The sequence below is a fragment of the Cupressus sempervirens genome, chromosome 3, assembly GCF_028749045.1.
Source record: "Cupressus sempervirens isolate cs-2001-9-10 chromosome 3, ASM2874904v1, whole genome shotgun sequence".
Classification (NCBI taxonomy): Eukaryota; Viridiplantae; Streptophyta; class Pinopsida; order Cupressales; family Cupressaceae; genus Cupressus; species Cupressus sempervirens.
The window spans coordinates 993,530,171-993,538,989 of NC_143120.1; positions in this window are offsets into that span (position 1 = coordinate 993,530,171).

Consider the following 8,819-nt stretch of genomic DNA (forward strand, 5'->3'; position numbering starts at 1 on the left):
GAAAAATCTATTTGGTGGATCTGAAAAGAAATGATAAGCCCCTTGTCCTTCTTCAAGATTGTCCTGCAAAGAGATGGTTCATAAATGTTGTTAATAAGTTCAATGATATTATATCTAAAGGTAATCTTATCAGTTGGCAGGAAGTGATTTCAATGTATAATGTACCTCTCCCACACAAAAGGATCTTTTCTATCCTAAAATAGGTATGCGGTACTCTCAATCTCCTGAGATTGATGATAAGCTCTCCCTACTAAGATGGCCATATGGGTCTCCCTTGTGCTCCACCAAGGCCAAAAATGTATATAAACTTCTCTTGGATTCCTCTATCATTCTTGAACACCGTAATTCCAAATGGTCTTGTTACCTTGACCATCAAAATTGGATTAGATTCCTTGGTAACCTCTGACACTTACCTATCAAGCACAAAACTCAATGTTTAATGTGGCAGATGCTCTTGTGCAGGCTTCCCTTCTTTAATTTGATGGTGAACCCTCTACCCAATTAGTTTGTCAACTCCTTGAATCTATTCTCCATGTTTTCTTTTAATGCCCCTTTGTGAAGGTAGTTTGGAAGTCCTTAACGTCTATGTGGGCAATTTTATTTCTATTTTTCAAGTGATATCTGGTTTGACTCCTAGGATTGATAAAAATAATGTAATATTTTATACTCTATTTTTGCTCCTCTTATGCCTTGGCACATCTATAAGATTAGGAATGATGATATTTTTTAGGGTAGCCATAGAATTTTTATCTAGTCTTTGTGGAGACTTGTTCATTTAACATATCTATGCATGTGATTATGACTCTACAGGTGAAAGATCATCCATTGGCTAAAGTCATCAAAAAATGCACCTCCAACCTTAGGAAAGAAAGCATCCCCTTTGAATTTACAATCAAAGACAAGGTTGAATTTGATTTTGACTATACCTTAAAGTAGTTCCTAGATCAAATTAAGATGAAGAAGATGGTAGAAGATGCATCTACCAATATAATACCATATCCTTGAATCCTCAACAAAGCTCATCAACAACTGGCAACACTTGTAATGCCTACCCCTAGTTGACTTTTCATGTTGGATTGTCGGATTATTTTAAGCCAAATTTATGATTATGTTTTATGATTAGTGGTACTTGGTTACTATATTTGATTAAATGTATTTCATATTCAATTGATATATGTTTTGAGTTAGTTATTTCATGTGTTCATGATTATTTTAATGATGATCCATGTATGTTCATATAGTGATTTTAGTTATTTGATGATGTTAGTTAGAGGAATGATTTATATGCATTTCTATAGATACTTACTCCAGATTTGCATGTGTATGATGTACTTGTATCTTTTACTTTATGTGTGACATTTCTTATTTGGTTGAGGGAGGGAGTCATAGTCACCTACTAGTCAGGATATACATAATGCACCACTTCCTGCCATTGTCTATTTAGGTTAGACTATATGTGTATGTACATCCTCAAAGTTTATGCAGATTCCAAGCACCGAGTATCAACTTCCCTAAATTGATAGGAGAGCATACTGTATTGTAGTATCTTAATGGTAAAAGAGGGGAGATAATTAGTCCAAATCATATCCCTAAGCCAATTGTTCTAGAAAATAGGATAAGTATCTGAGTTGTTTACCTTTTGGAATTTGTTTAGTGACATGAATTCATGATTTTGACCCTAGAGTTTGATTATGTTCTTTGTCTTCAGTTGAGTTGTCATATTTAGTCTTGTGAGTTTGTTGTGATTTTTAGTTATAATCAAATCAAATTAAAAGATAATTTAATAGAAATTTTATAAAGAAAAACTAATATTTAATTATATTTAATTAATTGAAAAATTAATTAAATTAAAGAATTAAATTTAAAGATATAATTAAAGTTCTAATTTTGGCATAAGCATATTTATTTAATTTAATAACAATAAATTTAGGAGTTTCATTTTTATAATAAACTCTAAATATAATTATTAGTTAGGTTAATAAATATTTTATTAAAAACATATCGTGAATTAATTAAAAATGAAAAAAATTGATTTAATAAAGATATTTTAATTAATTTGTAAAAAGGTTGCACATGAAAATTAAAATATAATAAAATATTTAAGGAAAAGGGTTTCGCGTGATTGCAAAATTGAAGCCCTAATTTGGGGGAAAACTCTTTATTAGGAAATTAGAGTTCATTTCTTAATACTAAGATTTGGAGGAGCCAATCTCTCAGAAGAAGGTTTTCAGAAGAAGGGGAAATTGCTTGTGAGCTCCGTGCATTCATTATTTTAGCATCAAATCCAAGTAAGATCTTGTGGGTTTTGCACAATAGTTTTCATTCTTTGATTTCTCTATCTTCTTCGTGTTTGTTGTAGATCTATTTTCAGAATTTTAAATTGTGTTGAAACCCTTGTTGCAAATTTCATTATTCTTCGTTTTGGAATCATCTATATATGAATTGAGAATTAGAAACCCTTGTTTTGTAAATTTTTAGAGAATTGCATTTTGAAATGAGTACGGTTTTGAAAAGAAATCAAGAATGTTATATATAGATTTGATTGATTATTCGTTTCTCTCCTATCAGATCTAGATGGGCAAATATATATATATATATATATATATCACAGTAATTAGTAATTACTATGATAATTATAAATTTATATAATATAAATAGAAATTTTATTGATTAAGTGGGCTTGGTTTTTTATTTGTTTTTTTTTAAATTAAAAATAATAATAATATTAATAACTTGGTAGGACGCGGGCCACTACCCCCACCTCCCCTCCCCTTTCTCTCCCCACAATGGTTGTTGTAAGCACTGCACGCAACAATCTTGTTGTGGTAGTAGCATGTACTACTAACGCAATATCCTATTGTTGTGATAGCGTTTCCATTAAGGTCGGCAAGCCAAAGAACATTCTTTTTTTAAATAAAAAATTTATGTGTTGTATATTTATTAAATTTTATATTTTAATAAATGTTTTAATATTTTTTAAATGGTTATTAATTAATTTAATTAATATAGTTTTAATTATTATTTATTAAATTTTAAATATTATTATTTATTATTTATTATTTTATTATTATATTAATAATTATTTATTAATAATTTAAAATAAGTTTTTTTTTTATCGGTAAATGAATTAAGCCTTTGATTAACTTTAAATAAAATGATACAGCTTAGGTTTCTCTATTCAAATGAGCACTAGTAGGAAAGAACGGAGAAGAAAACCTCTAGTCTCACCCGAGACCTTAGTCCTTTATTATTACACTATAAAAGGGGCATACCCCAATTTCATAGATGAGTATTTATTACAAAAAAAGTCGACAGTAATCCTTATCTGAATATGAGTGCTCTAGAGTGATCTAAATCAACCATATGTAATTTGCTCCAAATGAACCAACTGACCAGAGCTTAAGATGCTTAGTAGGCATCCCTTCTTTGTTGTTTTGTTAGTAGCTCACAAATCTATTAAATAGAAATCCACTTAACAAGAATTCATGAGTAGTGTTAGTAAGTGATACAGATGAATAACCTAATAAGCAATTTACAGTCTTTGTCAGTCTTTCTCAAAAAAATTGAGTTATATTACCAACCCTACTTGTTCCTACTTATTCTTAGAAAACAAGTATTGAAGCCAAATCTATCTTGAAAAAATAAAGGAATAATACCACATGCTTAGAAAAATGTAATTATTCTAGTCATCATTAAATATTAATCAATTATTTAATTGAATTTCTTAACTTATGAAAGGATTAAATTTGGAGACTAGCTTATTAGATTATTTGAGGTCTATTTAATTTAATTAACTTGATTAGCTTCATGAACTGGTAGTTTCACAATGAACACCGTCATACTAAATAAGTTACAAATCAATTTATAATAATACAAAGTATCAGATGTTGAGAGCTTGGGCTATCCCGGAGGCACTGAAACTCATGATATTAGTTGCTTGAAAAAAAGTTAAGTTGAACAAAAATAATAGATTAAGAAGTAACAAAACTAAACAATACTAGGATAAACCCTAATACGTGGAATATCCAAGCTGCATCATGAAATCCTAATTTATGCAAAGGGTAATCTGATACTGAAGCACCTAGATGAGGGGATTTTATCAAAACATGACTACTACTACCTATTGCTTTGTAATAGGCTGATTACTTACACTCAAGAAGCCAAAAAGACTCCCATTCTCAAGTAATTATTACTGGGTAAGATGAAGTGACAATAGTGCAATAGTAATGAAAGCTAGCCATTAAACATCTAATATGAAAAAAGAACTAAAAGGACAAGGTATCTGAATTACAAGTCTGCCTTTAAAGTATTAAAGATGATGGAAATAGGAACATAGTCAAAAATAAACCCAGCTAGTAGATTCATCGATGGGTCAAAATTTCAACTACCACATCTTCTTCATTAGAGTAATGCCTTAGTCATCTTCAGATAAAGCTACGATCGCATAAGATGTTCCTATCCTAATGTAGATGTCTCTTGAGAAGATTGAGAGTAACTAGAACTGGCATGAAATAAAAAAAAGGAAGGAGAGGAAGCTCAAGGGGAACAAAATGATTATTGATCTCTGATAATTAGGAAAGTTTTGCTAGTAGCCCCCTCATTAGCCAATTGATCAGCCTTCTTATTACCTTCTCGATATATGTAAAATATCTAGGTATCTCCAAACTTATCAAGAACATTAAGGACCTCCTCTAAATTTTATTTTAGAACCCCATTGGGCATAGCTCTATTTCTAATAGAGTTTAGGATGATCTGGGAATCACCTTCAATGATAATTTTTGAGAGTCCTAGTTTTAGATAGAGTTGGAGCCCATCTTGCAATGCTTGCAACTCAACAATGTTATTAGTGGTTGGGACAATGGATTTAGCCCTTCTAGCTATCCTAAATCCTAAATCATTGGTGATAATACGACCTGTACTTGCTATGCCTAGGTTTCCTTTGGATGTGCCATCAAAATTTAACTTATACCATCCCATGAGAGGGGGTTTCCATCTTCAATATTCCCTTGCCTCTTTATTCTTCTTTTTATAAGTGAGCAGAGGGTTGATGAGGTTAGTCCAATTTTTCTTGATAAATCCATCAAAGTTAGAGAAAGATCCTTCTTCGAATTAGTACTTCTTGAGATGACAATTAAGTGTCTCTACTATGCTTGCCTCAATCTTTTTAACAATCTCATCTGGTTGTGTTTCCTGATCCCTAAATAATCTTCTATTTCTTTCTTTCCATACTTCCTAGATGAGGATAGAAGGGAAAATATTTCAAATGTTGGCAGTCCAACTAGTGAGAAGATTAACTAATGAATTTGGCATGGGGGTGTGCCAACCCAACATGTGCCTGAGCCAGTCCCAACAGTGTTGGTGTAAGGGTAGCTGAATAAAATGTGGTTTGTATCTTTGCTATTTTATCTACATAACACACATTTAGAGGGTCCTTCAAAACCCAACTTGCAGAATCGATTAGCAGTGAGGATCTTGTTTTGATATGCCAACCATAGAAAGAACTCAACCTTTGGTAGGCAAGATGGCTCCCAACATAGTTTGAGTGGGATATTCACCTCATCCCTGCTTTTGGAATTAGTAGGGGTTTTATAACCATCCTTAACCCTATATTTGCCATCATTTGAAGCTACCCAAAGAAGCTTTTCATTCCTCTCCAGTTGTTTGATTTTTCTACTTTTGATTATCTTTTCATTTATTTCTTTTTTCGAAGGTATTCAATCTATATTTTCCAGAGCTTTCCACAACCAACTAATTATACCATTCTGCAAAATCTTTATTTTGTAATTACTAACCTTGCAACCCCATAAATTGACTAATTTCTCTTTGATTACTGCTGGAAACTCTAAGTTGTGTATAGTGGGATGTATGTCCCATGAGTCCTCCCAGAATAAGGTATCATCCCCCTCGCCAATATCCCAAGTGAGATATTTTTTGTTGAGGGCTCGATAGTTTGTCATAAAATTCCAACTTTTAGATCCTTTAGGGAGGGTCTTCATCCTAAAAATAGAGAAGGGGTCTGCTTCATTAAGGTACTTATTATACATAATTTTAGCCCACTTGTTGTTTCTTTCAACAAAGAGGTGCAATATTACTTTGGCCCCAAATGCTTCATTTTTCCAAATTAAGTTTTTGATGCCTATCCCTCCTGCATCCTTTGGATAACAAATATTTTCCATCTAATGAGTGCAAGATTTTTGGAATCCTTGTCATTCCATAGGAAACTTCTAAGTAATGTTTTGAACTTCTTATTAGTATTCTTGGGTAGAGGGAGGCGAGAAAGGGGGTAGATAGGGATGGAAAATAGAATAGATTTTATCTTGGTTATTTTGCCTACTTTTGAAACCAATTTATCTTTCTAGCCCCCTATCCTTGTCTCTAGTCTACCCAAAATATGTTGCCACACCTTGGTGGATTTACTTGCTTTTTCTAGTTCAATACCCAAGTATTTGCATCAGAATTCACTCTTCTTATACCCCATGATATGATAGGTCTACTTTTCTATTTTTGGCTTAGTGTTAATGAAGAAGATTTCAGATTTTGCTGCATTTATTTTTTTGCTCGAAGCTGCAATGTAAAGTTGAATGATGGATCTAATATTTAATGCATCTCTCATAGAATTGCCACTAGGCAGAATGGTTTAATCTGCAAATTTTTAATGTGTAATATTGGGAATATTTTATGTCACCATAATACCCTTGATATCCCCTCAATTGTACACAATAGAGAGTGCTCTCCCAAAGGCTTCCCCATAATGATATATAGAAATGGAGAGAGGGGATTTCCCTATCTAATGCGTCTAGATGTTTTAAAGAAGCCCTTTGGGGTCCCCTTCACAAACATTGAGATCTTAGTGGTTGAGATGCATTGATATATAAGGTTGATCCATTTGTGAGTGATGGCATAGAAAAATAGATCATTTTTAGCCCCTTTTTATGAACATTTGTCTATATCTTGTTAAAACTTATCATCTTTTAAGCCTGGTATTTTGAACCTTTCAATGTATAAAGTATGAACTTATGGCGTGAAAATGATAGTTGATATTATGTTTAAAAAGGGGGTTCAATATGTTAAATCTTTCTTCATGTATGTTTAACATGGGTAGGTCTTCCTACAGTTGAAAAGATTGTGGAACCGTTAGTTGAATGGTTAATGTTTTTCTTATAAATTAATAAATATGAATAGATGTTGTCAAAAGTTTTGTGTGTATCATTGATGATCACAGGAATTTAAGCCAAGAAGGAATCAATTAGATGACCTCAAAAAACTCACGTTGAGGAAGCATTGGTGTTAATGGACTTGGCGGAAAAAATTAGAAGGGACCTGTTTCAATGGATGACAAGTGGGACCTGACAAAGTAGTTGAGTAGAAAAGTAAGCATTTAAGCGGTTAGTTAAGCATGCATGGAACTATTATAGATACTTGGATTCCTGGAGGATGGTTTAAGTCAAAGGAACAAATCTAGCATCCTTTGTGCTATATATTTGTGGGAATTCATAGAATAGTTAATATGTTTATGTTTGCATGTTGTAATAGACTATCCTTCAAGAGGAAATTGTAAATTTAGGACTTTTTTATTCCTTCATTTTAAATAAGACCTTGTCTATATTCCAAAGGTCACGAGAGGAAAATAATAGAAGGATAGTAGAATTATTGGTTATCTATTTTTTAATGTACCACTGCATATTTGAATGAATATATGATTTTTCTGAGTTCTTACACTTTTATCTGAGCTTATCTTTCCTTCAATCCTCCATGGGGGCCCATGCGGAAGGTGGAGTTTACTTTAGTCATTGGGATTTGTTTAGTTTTCTAAGCTAAGTGTAGAACTTTTGTTCCTACAACCACTATAAAAAACACCAATTACTGTTCCTGTAGCAATAGGTGCATAGGTGAATGGCTAAGTAGTTAAAATCTCCTTCTAAGCATTTGATAATTGTCTTTTCTATTGGTAAAATAGTTTCCTTAATAGCACATGCATTCAAAGTAGTAGTGGCTTTTAGTGGAAATTGAAGCATATACTTTGCAAACATCATCCCAAGTTCATGTTCCCAGATTGATATTTAATGGAGATCAACATAGTACTTTGTTAGTAAAGGATGTCCAATCCTATAGCTAAAAAGGTGTTATATTGGATAGACATTTTTTGCGCCATTGCCGAGGATGGTGTCAATCTAGTATTCACTATAGAGTCACCTAGTTAGTTTAATTTTTAGTATTTTGTATGCATAGGAGAAGAGACCATCTTGGAAGATTTCTTCTCAACTTCAATTAGGAAGATCCTTTTCCTGAAGAAGAAGAAGAAGAACTGTTTGAGAAGACGTTTGCAAAAATATCGAATCAAGAACACTCACCAACCACATCTAAAGAATCCCTCCATTTAAATAATATTTTTGATGAGCCTAAATATCAAGATAATCCACTAGCTCTAATCATTTATCAACCCCACTAGGACATCCATAAATGACAACTGCTTACCCTACCTTTCCATTTCCAATCCCTCCTTAGTAAGGTAACCAAAATCTAAAGAATATACCCTCTACTGCCCTACCAAAATTTTATGGTCTTATTACCAAAGATCCAAAGACCTTTTTCTTCAAGTTTGACATTCTTTGTTGAAGCTATGATTACACCACAAATGCCCACAAACTGAAGTTGTTCCCATCAACTCTCAAGGAGGCTGCTTTGAGATGGTTTATGAGTCTAGGTGCCAATGTTGTGACAGACTAGAAACAAATGAGCAATCTATTCCTTGATAAATATAAGGAATATTGTGGAGGTCATGATTTAAAAGGAGATGACATTTTCAAAATGTCACAAAT